We start from the raw sequence: 16,076 nt of genomic DNA, 5'->3' as shown, positions 1-16,076 counted from the left end.
AACTGCTCCCTGAGGCCAAGTTACCTAAAGCTAGGTTGTATAACCTTTCTGGTCCTGAGAGGCAGGCCATGAAGGATTATATTTCAGAAAGTCTGGCTAAGGGGCATATTAGACCTTCATCTTCACCGGTGGCTGCGGGGTTCTTCTTTGTTAAGAAGAAAGATGGAGGCCTACGCCCTTGCCTGGATTTCCGTGAACTTAATCGGATTACGGTCCGAGATCCGTATCCGCTCCCACTTATTCCCGATCTCTTTAATCAGATCGTGGGCGCCAAATGGTTCTCTAAGTTGGATCTCAGGGGGGCGTACAATCTGATTAGGATGAAGGAGGGGGATGAGTGGAAGACGGCGTTTAACACTCCGGAGGGGCATTATGAGAACCTTGTCATGCCATTCGGTCTGACTAATGCCCCGGCGGTGTTCCAACACTTTGTTAATGACATTTTTCGCCGCCTGGTGGGACAGTTTGTTGTCATATATCTGGATGATATCTTAATTTACTCGCCGGATCTGGTGTCTCATCAGGAGCACGTTAGGCAGGTGTTACAGATCTTGCGGGATAATAAACTGTATGCCAAATGGGAAAAGTGTGTGTTCGCCGTACAGGAACTCCAGTTTTTAGGCTTCCTGGTTTCAGCGTCCGGTTTTCGTATGGACCCTGGGAAAGTGCGGGCAGTTCTTGAGTGGGATCGGCCAGAGAATCTTAAGGCACTACAACGTTTCCTGGGGTTTGCTAATTATTACCGGAAGTTCATTCGTAATTTCTCGTCCATGGTTAAGCCTCTCACAGACATGACTAAAAAGGGGACGGATTTTTCTAGGTGGTCTGACAAGGCTTGTCAAGCATTCTCCTCCTTGAAAAAATGTTTTGCCTCGGCACCCATACTCATTCAACCTGATGCATCACAGCCATTCATTGTAGAGGTAGACGCTTCCGAGGTAGGGGTGGGAGCAGTATTGTCACAGGGTTCGTCCCCTGGTAAATGGCATCCGTGCGCCTTTTTCTCTAAAAAATTGTCGTCCGCTGAGAGGAATTACGATGTCGGCAATAGGGAACTCTTGGCCATTAAGTTAGCTTTTGAGGAGTGGCGCCATTTTTTGGAGGGGGCAGTCCATCCGGTCACCGTCATCACCGATCACAAGAACCTGCTATATCTGGAGTCCGCGAAACGTCTGAATCCCAGACAAGCTAGGTGGTCATTGTTTTTTACCAGGTTTAATTTTGTCGTTACATATCGTCCTGGGTCAAAAAATGTAAAGGCGGATGCCTTATCTCGTAGTTTCCCTGGGGCCGGGAATACGGACGACCCGATTCCTATCCTTCAGGAGGGGGTGGTGGTTTCGGCAGTATGCTCTGAGCTGGAGGAGGAGGTATTGGAGGCTCAGGGGGACGCCCCTGTTGGACCTCCGGGGAGACTGTTTGTTCCAGATCAGTTGCGACAAAAGGTGATCGAGGCACACCATAACTCAGTTTTTGCAGGACACCCGGGGAGTAAAGCAACTGTGGATCTCCTCTCGCGTCGGTTTTGGTGGCCTAACTTACATAAGGAGGTGGTAACTTTTGTCGCGTCCTGTGGGGTTTGTGTGCGCTCTAAGACCTCACATACCCGTCCGTCTGGGGCCCTCTTACCTTTGAGGATCCCGGAGCGTCCTTGGACTCATCTGTCTATGGACTTTATTACGGACCTCCCTCCGTCTTCGGGTAAAACGGTCATACTCGTTGTAGTGGACAGGTTCAGCAAGATGGCACATTTTATCGCTCTTCAGGCTCTCCCTAATGCTAAAACTCTTGCGCAGGTGTTCATTGGGGAGATTGTGAGGCTTCACGGGGTACCCTCCGAGGTGGTGTCTGATCGGGGGTCTCAGTTTGTGTCCAAGTTCTGGAAGGCGTTTTGTGCACGGCGGGGGATGCATTTGTCATTCTCATCGGCTTTTCATCCTCAGACCAATGGTCAGACGGAACGTATGAACCAGAGCTTGGAGACATATCTCCGGTGTTTTGTGTCAGAGAACCAGGAGGACTGGGCTTCTTTCTTACCTCTGGCAGAGTTTGCTCTTAATAATAGGCGGAGCGAGTCCACTGGTAAGTCCCCGTTTTTTGGGGCATATGGTTTTCACCCCCAGTTTTGTACTTTCAGTAGGGGGGGCTCTTCGGGGGTTCCTGAGGAGGAACAATTTTCCTCATCACTCGCTTCAGTATGGAGAGGGGTGCTGAAGAATCTGAATACTATGGGGAACCGATACAAACGTATGGCTGATAGGAGGAGAGTGTCTGGTCCGGACCTAAGTGTGAACGATCGGGTATGGTTGTCTACCAGGAATATTAAACTTAAGGTTCTCTCCTGGAAACTGGGTCCCAGGTTCATCGGGCCGTACAGAATCAGTTCTATTATTAATCCGGTGGCATTCCGTCTTGACCTCCCCCCTACGTTTAAAATTCACAACGTGTTCCACAGATCGTTGCTTAAGAGGTATGTGGCGCCGGTGGTACCGTCACCTTTACCTCCCCCTCCAGTGGTGGTCAATGGTAACTTGGAGTTCCAGGTATCGAGGGTCATCGATTCACGCTTTAATTGCCGGTCCCTTCAGTACCTGGTTCATTGGAAAGGGTATGGTCCTGAGGAGAGGATGTGGGTTCCTGCGTCGGATATTAACGCAGACCGATTAGTTCGGGCCTTCCACACGACTCACCCGGATAAACCTGGCCCTGAGGGTCCGGAGGCCCCTCGTAGAAGGGGGGGTACTGTCACGGGTGTGTCGCCACGAAGATCGTCACGATTACACAGCCTGACTTCTCGCAGCTGACTTGTTGGTGCTTTGTGTTTTTCGGCAGTGAGGGAGTTAATTCTCTCTCTCTCTGTGCTAGACGAGGTCCAGCCTCGCCCAGCTGCAATCAATGCTGCTGTAGTGAGACTCCTTCAAATGCCTGCTGGTCTGTTTGGGAAGTGTCGGTGAAAGCATTTCATGCAGACTAACAGAGCGGATCGTGGTATTTGGAGTTTCTGAGATAAGTGTATTTGGAGTGTTTTTTCCCTTCCTCGCTTTATCATTTATCTCCTTTCCCGTTGGTGTTCACTCTGTTGTAGTTGTGTAGTTTTTGTATGCAAGGTGGTTTTGGTTTTTCCCTTGTACTGTCTCGTTCGTCTAAGTACTGTGTGTGGGCATATTATTACTTGTCCCCTTTTGTTGTGATCGGGGTCCTTCTCAGGACTAGATTACTTAGGTGCAGGGATCCTCAGGAGGTAGGGGTTACGCTGGCGGCCTGGACCTCTGTACCTTTAACAGTATCTCCAGGTTGAGGGATTAGTCAGGGCCCCAGCTTAGGGTCAGCTTAGGCCCCCTACCTCCAGTATTCAGAGACAGCGTGACAATTGGGCAGGTGATGAGCAGTGCCTGGTTTTCTCCACACATACCGCATAGAATTATCACTAAAAAGTTCTATCTTCGTCTAATCAGACCAGAGAATCTTATTTCTCTTAGTCTGGGAGTCCTTCATGTGTTTTTAAGCAAACTCTATGCAGGCTTTCATATGTCTTGCACTGAAGAGAGGCTTCCGTCGGGCCACTCTGCCATAAATGGTGGAGGGCTGCAGTGATAGTTCACTTTGTGGAACTTTCTCCCATCTCCCTACTGCATCTCGGGAGCTCAGCCACAGTGATCTTGGGGTTCTTCTTTACCTTTCTCACCAAGGTTCGTCTCCCACGATTGCTCAGTTTGGCTGGATGGCCAGGTCTAGGAAGACTTTTGGTGGTCCCAAACTTCTTCCATTTAAGGATTATGGAGGCCACTGTGCTCTTAGGAACCTTGAGTAATGCAGAAATTCTTTTGTAACCTTGGCCAGATCTATGCCTTGCCATAATTCTGTCTCTGAGCTCCTTGGGCAGTTCCTTTGAGCTCATGATTCTCATTTGGCCTGACATGCACTGTGAGCTGTGAGGTCTTATATAGACAGGTGTGTGCCTTTCCAAATCAAGTCCTATCAGTTTAATTAAACACAGCTGGACTCCAATGAAGGAGTAGAACTATCTCAAGGAGGATCACAAGGAAATGGACAGCATGTGACTTAAATATGAGTGTCTGAGCAAAGGGTCTGAATACTTATGACCATGTGATATTTCAGTTTTTCTCTTTTAATAAATTTGCAAAAATTTCTACATTTCTGTTTTTTTTTCAGTCAAGATGGGGTGCAGAGTGTACTTTAATGAGAAAAAAAATGAACTTTTTAGAATTTACCAAATGGCTCCAATGAAACAGAGTGAAAAATTTAAATGGGTCTGAATACTTTCAGTACACACTGTATAACCGCCACTCTGTCCACCATGAATAGCTAGAACCACCACACCATCTTCTATCTTTAGTGCTCCTTCCCCAACTGTGCCCTCACCTCACGCTTACCCCCCTCTGCATAATGTCCTGTCCATACTATGCCCTCACACTACCATCTCTCTATTCTGTATGCCACAGTGTCTCCTTACACTTTGTCCCCTCTATACTGTATCCCTACTGGTACAGGGAAAATATATATCTTTGTACAGTGTTAGCCAGTAGATAGAAAAATATTTAAATTTGAGAGTCCTCAGTGGTTGATGCGTTTTAATGGCTAACTGTAAAGATGGTAACATATGGCAAACTTTCTGAACTACTCAGGTCTCTACTATGTATGATGAAGAACCCTTTATAGTCCCGAAAGCTTGCAATTTGTTACCATCTTTTCAGTTAGCCATTAAAAGGTATCAACCTCTGAGGACTCTCAAATTTAAATATTTTGAATCTCTACTTACATTTTCCCTCATCTGTATACTGTCCCCTGCATACTGTGCCGTCTTTTATTCCTCTGTGGAGCAGGAGTGACATCAGTAGCGTAATCAGGTGACCTCATTATGTTGTTGCTCGTCATCTTGACCCCAGAAGTGTCGACGTTTAAAGCTTCATTTGTACTTGTGTATGAAAGATGCAAGTACAATTGAATGCAGTGAGCCAGACTTTTACATATTCTCCTAGCTAGCTATCAATTTAACAACAAAAATGCCGCCCCCTGGTAGACAACTGGGACTGCCACATGAGGCAGCCTGACTGCTGGCTGTGCCCAGGGCACATGCCTTCACCCCACCCTGGCTTAAAGCAGTGGACAAAGAATGAGTTTTCGAACATCTGATGTACTCAATAAAGCATCATACTTTTATTAGATATCAACGAAAGTCCAACATAGACAAGCACACAAAGAGTGGTGTGGATTTTATGTAGACGTCTATGGACATCTAATAAGGCTCCAAGATAAGAAAGCAATACATATCACAGTGTACTCACCTATATAAAATACAGATTTTATTATTAAGTAAAAGAATATGAACAATTACTGGACATTCCAAAGTTTAAAAACAATTAAAAACCTAAATTCTAATGTCTCATATCCATGACATAGATGAGTGTTTTTCGACAAATAATTATTTGTATCTGTATGAATCAATACGAATTGATGAAAGATATCAAGGATATGTATGAAACTATATAATATAACCCAATAAATGATAAGTATATATAAATATACAATTAGAAAATACACAATAGGACATTCGATACCCGATGTCCTACATAAACAAATTTGTTACCATTCAGTTTGCACCTTAGTTATGAGTGTGTGTGTGTCAATCTAATTAGACAATAATTGTCCCTACAGTGCTATAAATACAATAGAATGCAGTACCACAAAACAATTAGCACTGCAATAATATCGATAACCGATAAGTGCTGAAATATAGTAATACCAATGGAAATGAAGTAGAATAACTGGGATCAAGAAATCACAAGCTAAATGATAACAAAAGAGTCATACAGAACCAATAATGTGATATCCAAGTATCTGGAGAAATATCAAATGATGATGGTTAGAGTGTCATTGGTACAGACCCAATGCGTTTCGCTGCAGCTTCATCAGGGAATATGAGAGAACAAGAGAATGATGACATATATTTGGCAAGTAATCAATCTTAAATTAGTTACAGATGAGGGATTTCTTTGAAATAACTGTCAGTCTTTGTCCCCCCATCATCTAAATGCGCAATATGACCACATCATGACTTGCACATTATGTAATCGTGCATGCGCAGGATGTAGCCGCGCATGTCAAATTGAGAGAAAATCAAGATCCATAGAAAACATCAGCACACATGCATAAAAAGAATTATGATCAACTCATGTCAAATAAAATAAGGTCAAGATGCGTATGAGATATCGCTACACATGCGCAAGAGAAGTTATGCATGTCAATCAGATATGCAGACCAAAGTAAACTAGAAAGTCAAGGTACTGTAGGGATTCACTCTCTCTGGTAGGCATTAGGTTCTAGGTAGCGTTCAAAAAGGCAATGTGGTTTTGGTCCAAACACATGCAGTTTTATTGCTTTCCACAGGTTGCGCAGCACCAAAACAAACTCATAAGCCTACATCCCTAGCCTTTTCCAGGCGCTAACTAAACAGTATAGAAATAGACAGCTATATCAGACATGCTGAGCTATCCCCAGCTCGGTCAACAAAACTGCTATCATTCAGAGCAACCATTGATACTTGTAGTTCGGTGCACATGACCTATGCAGACTCTTCTCAAAGACATTCTAGCTCGGTTCTCTCTTCAATTTCAAGACACATCCAGTCTGGTCAGCATCCCTGAGCTGACTGCCTTAGATGAACACCTAGCCTATGCACAGTGGCAACCAAAAGTTTTGCTTTTTTTTTTAAAGTATGATTACTTCTGTCTGTTTGTTGTGATGCCATTTTCCTGGTGATTTTACTAAATCGGAAGCAAATGGTTGTTAGCTATAAAGACGAAAATTGTGTTTAACATTGTTTTATCCCTTTATGTGTTAGTTTTTAACATTTGCTGGGCCAAATGTTTTGCATATTTTGTCATGGGTAGAGATGAGCGAATATTTCAATATTCGGTTCGTATTACGATTTCCCATTTTGCAATATTCGCCGATTTATTCATCAAACATTCATTGAACATATCCAAACCCCATTGGATTCAATGGGAGGCAACACTAAACGCATACACAACACCTTCAAATGGGCCCAAAAGCTGCCAAAACAAATCAAATTAGGGGCAGACACCCGGAAAGTGGCATCAATTGACCCAGAGTACAAGAAGTATAATTATTTATTATTATAGCGCCATTTATTCCATGGCGCTTTACATGTGAAAAGGGGTCACCAACTGGTATAAGAGGAGAGAGGACCCTGCCCGCGAGGGCGCACAAACAATCTACAAGGGATGGGTGATGGTACAGTAGGTCAGGGTACATCTGGTCATGCAGCGGTATGGTGGAGCGAGGGTTACTGCAGATTGTACGCTTGTCAGAACAAGTGGGTCTTCAGCTTCCTTTTGAAGATTTCCACAGTAGGCGAGAGTCTGATGTGTTGGGGTAGAGAGTTCCACAGTATGGGAGATGCACGGGACAAATCTTACATGCGATTGTGGCAAGAAGAGATAAGAGAGAAGGAGATCTTGTAAGGATAGGAGGTTACACGCAGGTAAGTGCAGGGACACTTGGTCACAGATGTATGGAGGAGACAGGTATTGGATGGTTTGGTAGGCCAAAGTTAGGCTTTTCAATTGAAGTCTCTGGGCAACAGGGAGCCAGCACAGGGATTGACAGAGGGGAGACGCCAGGGAATAGTGGGGTGGCAGGTGGATTAGTCGGCCAGCACAGTTTAGGATAGATTGGAGGGGTGCGAGAGTGGTAGAAGGGAGTCCACAGAGCAGGAGCTTGCAGGAGTCGAGGCAGGAGATGATGAGGCCATGCACTGGTATTTTTGTAGATTCATGGTTGTGGAATGTGAGGATCCCGGAGGTTTTTGGAGTTGGAGTTGGCAGCAAGTGTAAAGGGCTTGGATCTGACGATTGAAGGACAGATCAGAGTCAAGCTTGCGGGACTGGGTAGAGTGGGCAGCCATTCACTTTGATGGATAGGTCAGTTGAGGGGGATGAATGAGATGGTGGAAAGATGATGAATTCGGTTTTATCCATGTTTTGGGTTATGATCTGCAACATGTACTAAGGAAAGATAGGGGAAAGCTGTCCCTACAGTAAGACTAAGCTGAATCCCTATGATGTAGCGGGCTGCCTGTTCCTAGTAAACAGACCCGCCTTAGTCCTCGGCTAGTCTGAACGAAAACCTATAGAATTAAGGGAGGGGTCCCTAAAAGAACTAAGGACTGGAACAAAAATGGGACACCTCGTAAACAGAAGTTGTTGCAGAACACAAAAAGACAAACTGACAAAAAGTACTAGAGGTCCCAGAGGACCAAGCGAACTTGACAGAGAAAGGCACAGAAGCACCAGGCTAGAGAGACAGTAAAACACTGAAGTCCAGCACAGCCAGAAGGGCGGAGCTGGAATATAAAGGCAGATGGTCAAGTGACCGCAAACCACAAGATAGAAAAAACAAACAGGAGGGTTCTAACAGTACCCCCTCTTTTATGAGGATCCTCCGGATCCTCCAGGCCCAGGCCTATCTGGAAACCTCCTGTGGAAAGCTTTAACAAGCCTAGGAGCAGAGACATCATCCGTCCTTACCCAGGAGTTGTCTTCGGGACCGAAACCCTTCCAGGAGACAAGATACTGTAATCTCCCTCTATGCCATCTAGAATTCAAGATACGAGAAATTTCATATTCACCGTCTTCCACCACAGGAAGAACTGTGACAGTAGCGTCCCTATCAGATACATCAGCCTTTTTCAACAAGGAAACATGAAACACAGGATTAATCTTCCAGGAAGTAGGGACATCCAACATAACAGCAGATGGGTTAACAACCTGAAGCATTTTAAATGGACCCGCAAACTTAGGACCCAGGTTTTTAGAGGGAATCCTCAACCGCAGGTTCTTTGAGGACAACCAAACCATGTCACCCACAGTAAACAAAACCTCTTTACGTTTCCTGTCAAAATACTTCTTGGACTTCTTGTTAGCCTCTTGCAGGTAACAACGTACATTAGTCCAAACTCTCTCCAAATCACCGGAAAAATTCTCGTCCTCCGGCACCGCCAACCCCAATTTGGAGAACGAACCAAAAGACGGATGTCTCCCAGTACAACAAAAAAAAGGAGAACACCCAGCATAGGAGGATGTATGATTGTTAAGAGCAAATTCTGCGAGAGGCAGAAACTCAGACCACACCTCTTGATTGTCCGCCACAAAACAACGCAAAAACTGTTCAACATCCTGGTTCTTTCTTTCAGTCTGTCCATTCGACTCAGGATGATAACCAGACGAAAATGACAAATGGACTCCCAACCTGTCACAAAAAGCATGCCAAAAGCGAGCCACAAACTGAGGTCCTCTATCAGAAACAATATCCGTGGGAGCGCCATGGAGCTTGGCAATCTCCTTAACAAACGCCTTAGCGAGTGTCTTTGCGCAGGGCAACTTAATGAATGGAACCAAATGACACATCTTACTAAAACGGTCCACGACAACCCAGATGACAGTAAAACCCTCAGACACAGGAAGATCAGTAATAAAATTCATAGTGAGATCCGTCCAAGGCGCACTAGGAACCTCCAGAGGGCAAAGCAACCCCGCAGCAGGAGTATGTGAAGCTTTTGACCTAGCACACACAGTACACTGATGCACCCACTTGATGACTTCCTTCTGCCATCGAGGCCACCAAAAACTGCGACTGATAAGTCTCTTAGTCTCCAAAACTCCTGGATGACCTGCCAACCGAGACTCATGACACTCCACAAACAAATCTCTCCTAAAGGCTCTAGGCACGAACAACCTCCCATGGGGAGTGTTAGATGGAGCATCATCTTGAGCTTTCAGAATCCCATTCTCCAAAACGGAGTCCAAAGCCGCCACCACAACTTCTTTCTGTAAAATGCTCTCCTCCTCCTCGGCATCGACCGTAGGAGAGAAGCTGCGAGATAAAGCATCGGCTTTAACATTCTTAGTACCAGGGATATAGGTAACAGAAAAATGAAACAGAGAAAAAAAAAAGTGCCCACCTAGCTTGACGGGCATTCAAGCGCTTGGCAGCATCCAGATACATCAATTTCTTATGATCTGTGAAAACCTGAATCTAGCGCCTTCCAAAAAATTACGCCAATGTTCAAACGCAAGTTTAATAGCCAGCAACTCCCGATTTCCAACATCATAATTCAGTTCGGTTTCCGAAAATTTTTTCGAAAAGAAGGCACAAGGATGTACTCCACCCTTGTTCTCCTGAGACAAAACTGCTCCGATCCCCACTGATGAAGTATCGACCTCGACCAAAAAAGGCTTGGTCTCATCAGGCTGCATAAGAATAGGGGTAGAACTGAACCTCTCTTTGAGATACTCAAACGCTTCAATGCCCTCAGTAGTCTACTGGGCCGTATTCGCACTATTCCTGGTGAGATCGGTTAGAGGTTTAACAATTACAGAAAAATTCTTAATGCATTTCCTGTAATAATTGGCAAAACCCAAAAATCTCTGTATAGATTTCAAACCAATAGGTCTAGGCCATTCCTGCACAGCCTGAACCTTCACAGGGTCCATCTCAAAACCCTCGCTGGAGACAATGTAGCCCAAAAAACTAATTTTCTGCACAGCGAACTCACATTTCTCCAGCTTAGCAAAGAGTGAATTATCACTCAATAACTGCAAAACTTCACGTACACTCTGCCAATGGGACTCTAGATCTGGTGAATAAATCAAAATGTCATCCAAATACACAACCACATTCTTACCAATCAAAGGTCTCAGTATGTCATTAATAAGGTTATGAAAAAATGCAGGTGCATTGGTAAGACCAAAAGGCATCACCAGATTCTCAAAATGACCTATCGGAGTGTTACAAGCAGTTTTCCATTCATCACCCTCCTTCACACGTAACAAATTGTATGCCCCCCGGAGATCAATTTTGGAGAACCAATTGGCTCCCACTAACTGGTTAAACAAGTCAGGAATTAACGGCAATGGGTAGGAATTGCGTACGGTAATCTTATTAATTTCACGAAAATCCAGACATGGACGTAAACCGCCGTCCTTTTTTTTAACAAAGAAGAATCCAACTGCCACAGGCGATTTAGAAGGTCTAATGTGACCAGCAGCCAGGCTAGTCTCTACGTACTTCTCCAAGGCCTTTCTTTCAGGGATAGTCAGATTAAACAAGCAACTTTTGGGAAGAGTAGCACCCGGAACAAACTCAATGGCGCAATCATAATCCCTATGAGGAGGTAAAACTTGCAACTCCTCCACCGAAAAAAACCTCCAAATATCTTGAATAGGTACCGGTAATTGCCCTTTTTCCATAGCCGCAATGCGACCATTACAACATTTATCATAGCAATTCGGACTCCAACACTTAATCACATTAGTAGACCAGTCCAATAAAGGATTTTGCAGTCTTAACCAAGGCAATCCTAGAACAACTGGAGAGGGAAAATTATCCAAAACAACCAAGTCCAAAATTTCTTGGTGAACTCCATTGATAGTGAGGGGAAATGCAGCAGTCTTGTGAGTAATACATTTCAAAGGAGTGCTATCAATTGCAACCACAGAAATAGGTGATGATAAAGGTTTGGATTTCAATTTAAGATTTTCCAAAAACCCTTTATCAATCACATTAAGTGTTGAACCACAATCCACAAATACCTGAAATTCAATCAAATCTCCCTGCAGAGTAGTACTCCCAGAAAGAAACACTCCTGCAGAGCGTAAACAAGCTATACGGGCGTAACTGACCTTTTTTTTTTCTTACTTAAACGATGCTCACAATACTTGATCAAATGGTCAGCTTTACCACAATAAAGACACAATCCCTCGACGAATCTTCGGTCTCTTTCCTGAGAGCGGAGTTACATCGCCCCAACCTCCATCAGTTCTCCACCGTCAGAGCAGATTTTCTGGGGACTAGGACCTGACATTACAGGGGTCTTTACCTCATTGAGCCTGCACCTCAGTCTCCTGTCTATATGAACAGCTAACTGCATAGCTTCCTGCAGAGTCTCAGGTGCAATTAGCAAATCCTTAACCCTTTCACTCAGACCAGCAAGAAATAAACATCTCAGCGCCAGATCATTCCACTTAACTTCTGAAGCCCATCTTCTGAAGTGTGTGCAATAATTTTCAACATCATCTGACCCCTGATTCAAACGTCTAAGTTCTGATTCAGCAGATGAGATTTGATCAGGATCGTCATATAATAGCCCCATAGCAGAAAAAAATTCTTCAACAGACCTTAAACACGGATCATTAGGCTGGAGAGAAAAGGCCCACCCCTGTCGTTCATTTCGCAAAAGTGACATAAAACCAATGCGCTGTGATTCATTCCCAGAGGACCTTGGTCTCCAACTAAAATATAACAAACAAGCATTTTTAAAGGAAAAAAAATCTTGCTGTTTACCATAAAAAACATCAGACAGTCCTACCTTGGGTTCAACAAAATGCGCTCCAGGACAGCTACTCACGTGTTGCTGAAACTCGGCCACCTCCAGAGACAATCCCTGCAGGCGTTGAGCCAAATCCTGGACGGAAACCATACTGATCCCCGAATTTCTTTCCTTTTAGTTTTTTGGGCTGGACTTACTGTTATGATCTGCAACATGTACTAAGGAACGATAGGGGAAAGCTGTCCCTACAGTAAGACTAAGCTGAATCCCTACGATGTAGCGGGCTGCCTGTTCCTAGTGAACAGACCCGCCTCAGTCCTCGGCTAGTCTGAACGAAGACCTATAGAATTAAGGAAGGGGTCCCTAAAAGAACTAAGGACTGGAACAAAAATGGGACACCTCGTAAACAGAAGTTGTTGCAGAACACAAAAAGACAAACTGACAAAAAGTACTAGATGTCCCAGAGGACCAAGCGAACTTGACAGAGAAAGGCACAGAAGCACCAGGCTAGAGAGACAGTAAAACACTGAAGTCCAGCAAAGCCAGAAGGGCGGAGCTGGAATATAAAGGCAGATGGTCACATGACCGCAAAACACAAGATAGAAAAAACTAACATGAGGGTTCTAACATTTTATCCATGTTTTAGAAATCTAGCGGAGAAGAAAGATGAAATAGCGGACGCACAATATGGGATTCTGGTTAGTAAGGAGGTGATATCAGATCCAGAGAGGTAGATCTGTGTGTCATCAGCATAGAGGTGATACTGAAAGCCGTGAGACTCTATGAGCTGTCCGAGGCCTAGATGTAGATGGAGAAGAGCAGGGGTTCTACAACTGAACCTTGAGGGACACCGACATATAGGGGGCGAAATGAGGAGGTGGTGTGTGAGTGGGAGACACTGAATGTCCGGTCGGTTAGGTATGAAGAGATCCAAGATAGGGCAAGTCTATGATGCCGAGACAGAGGTACGCTTTGTAGATGAGGGCCAGAAAGAACATGTGCTCCAGTTGATGACAAGCGCTGCATCAAGTGGCCTCTGCTCCTCTTCCTCTACCTTAACATCACACACAGTACAGTCCTCAGAGGTGGCACCCCAATTACCCTTGTTTTCCCCAGCGTCACAACTCTCCAACCGCCCAACTGACTGTGGGGAACCACGGATGGGTCGAGTCTGCAGAGCTGTTCACACATTCTATTCCGGAGCATCAGAGATCTGATCCAAATCTTCACAGACACAAGAGGGGGAAAGCATAGGAAGCGATGCCCAAAATTTTTTTCAGTTGATCCGGGGCCGGATGAAGTAGGGTCCGAGTAGAATCCAAACCCTCGTCACCAGACGTTAACCCCTGGGGGTGGAGGTGATCCTGATGTGACTCAGATACTTGAGGAACACGCAAACTGTACTGTGCTGTCAGAGCAGGAAGAGGAGTGAACCCAGAGGCATGCAGCTGAGTAGCTCAGCAGAGGAGGTAGAGGAGGAAGACGAGTAGGTTATGTTGCGTCTTCCTGCACAGACACAGAGTCATGCAACCATGTCAAGCACTGCATCCTCAGCCCCAACTCTGGCAGTGGCCAGCAGTGTTCGCGCGTCTGCAGTTGCCTAGCTTGGGTCTGACAACTTTGTTAATAACGACAGAGTAGAGTAAAAAAAATGCTATAATTTGACTACTACATGCATGAACTGGCACATGCGCGATCAACATGTGTTAATCTGGGAATCTCACTGTGCTAAAATGCAGGCTAACGGGCCTCGCCAACCACTGGCCGCCTCATCAACCGCATCTTCTGCTTCTTCCTCCTCCGTCACCATGGCAAGTGTTTTCACACAGGTCTCCAGCCACAGAACCTCCACTTGTTTACCCGCTAAAGTCGGGGGGAGTGAGAGCCCATCAGTTGTTATGGAAGTGGATATGCCTGCTGTTTTTAACTCATCTCAGACACCGAGCACACCATATCTTTCTCAATCCACAGTAACATCTCCGTCTGCACCTCTCTCACAGTCCAGCAGCTTGTCATCTTCACCTTTCTCCACCCTCTCTCAACACAGCAGCCAGCCCTCAATCCCACAATTGTGGTCAAAGATTGTTTCCTCCTACACATGCCAAAGGAAAGAGCTTGAACTTCACCATCTCCAATCTGTTGGACACGGAAATGCTGCCTTTCCGCCTGGTGGATACAGACGGTTTCAGAAAGCTCATGGCCGTCGCAGTCCCCCAGTACCAGTTGCCCAGTCGCCATTACGTACCTAAGAAAGCTGTGCCTGCGCTACACCAGCATGCTGTAGACAACATCACCTGTTCCTTGAAAAACTCTAGGTCTGACAGGGTGCATTTCACCACTGACACCTGGACAAGCAAGCATGGCCAGGGGCATTACATCTCGCTGACTGGGCACTGGGTTACTCTGGTGGCTGTGGGGGCAGGCGGGGATTGGGCTGCTCCACAAGTCTTGGAACCCCCAAGGCTTGCAGGGCGCTTGGGGATGGAGAACTAAACCACTACCCAGCAGAAGATGGAGAGCTAAACTACTAGACATCAGGGGTTGGAGAACTTAACTACTAAACACCTAGGGTTGGCGAAAGAAAAAAAATACACACCTGAACTTGGAGAACTAAACTAATAGACAACATGGGTTGAAAAACTAAACTACTAAACAGATAGGGTTGTAGAACGAAACAAATACACACCAGAACATGGTGAACTAAACTGATAGACAACAGGGGTTGGAAAACTAAACTACTAAACAGCTTGGATTGGAGAACTAAACTACTACACACCAGGGGATGGAGAACTAAACCACTAGACACCAAGCTTTAGAATCCCCAAGGCATGTGGGACAAAACTCTGTATCTAACACTTCCTCCAGTTCTTCTGCCTCCTCCACCACCTCTAGGGTCTCCACCTGCGCACTCAACCTCTGCCTTAATGAGACACATGTTCCAACAGTGCATATAGAATCCCCACCACCTCCGTACTGCGCAGCCAGGGCTCACCGCAATCAAGCAGTGTTTAAATTGATATGCCTTGGATATCACAGTCAAATTGATCAAGAGTTGTGGACAGCTATCCATGCCGAGTTTGAGCAATGGCTGTCTTCACTGAACCTGGAGCAAGGGAAGGCTGTGTGCGATAAAAGTGCAAACCTGGCAGCGACCCTATGCTGGGGCAACCTCACACACATGCCTTGCATGGCTTGCATCCTCAAACTCATAAAACAGCAATTTCTCAGCCATTAACCCGACCTGGATGCACCGCAGCAGAAACCACAGTCTCTCTGTGCTCACGTAAAACTATAAAAACACAGCAGGATCTTTAGTATGAAAACCAGACTCGCCAATGTAACTTCTTAATCTTTACAAGCTTCACCACAATGCTCACAAGCTAGACAGCAGCGGTGGTTGGTCTCCTAGATAACGAGCTAACTCCTTCATGATGATAGAGGCTACTATCTCCTTAGCTTGCTGGTACTTTTCTGTGAGAATGAGCTTGTCTCCAACCAGCCAGGAATTTCTAGTAAATGGCATGCCATGGTTTGATATTAGCACCCAGTACCAGAAGCGAGGCCATGCACAATTTCCATATCTCAGGAATTTTATTTGGCAGACTGGCTGCCCAAACATTAGTTTCTCACAAAGGAGCTGAAGACACTGAGTGGCAGTAGTTGCAAGTTTCTCCAGCATGACCTGTTTGTTAGATATCAGAGGGAG

This window comes from Phyllobates terribilis, unplaced genomic scaffold, assembly GCF_046119375.1.
Source record: "Phyllobates terribilis strain yellow unplaced genomic scaffold, ASM4611937v1 Scaffold_7__3_contigs__length_470593459, whole genome shotgun sequence".
In the NCBI taxonomy this organism is placed as follows: Eukaryota; Metazoa; Chordata; class Amphibia; order Anura; family Dendrobatidae; genus Phyllobates; species Phyllobates terribilis.
This window is presented reverse-complemented; position numbering follows the sequence as displayed.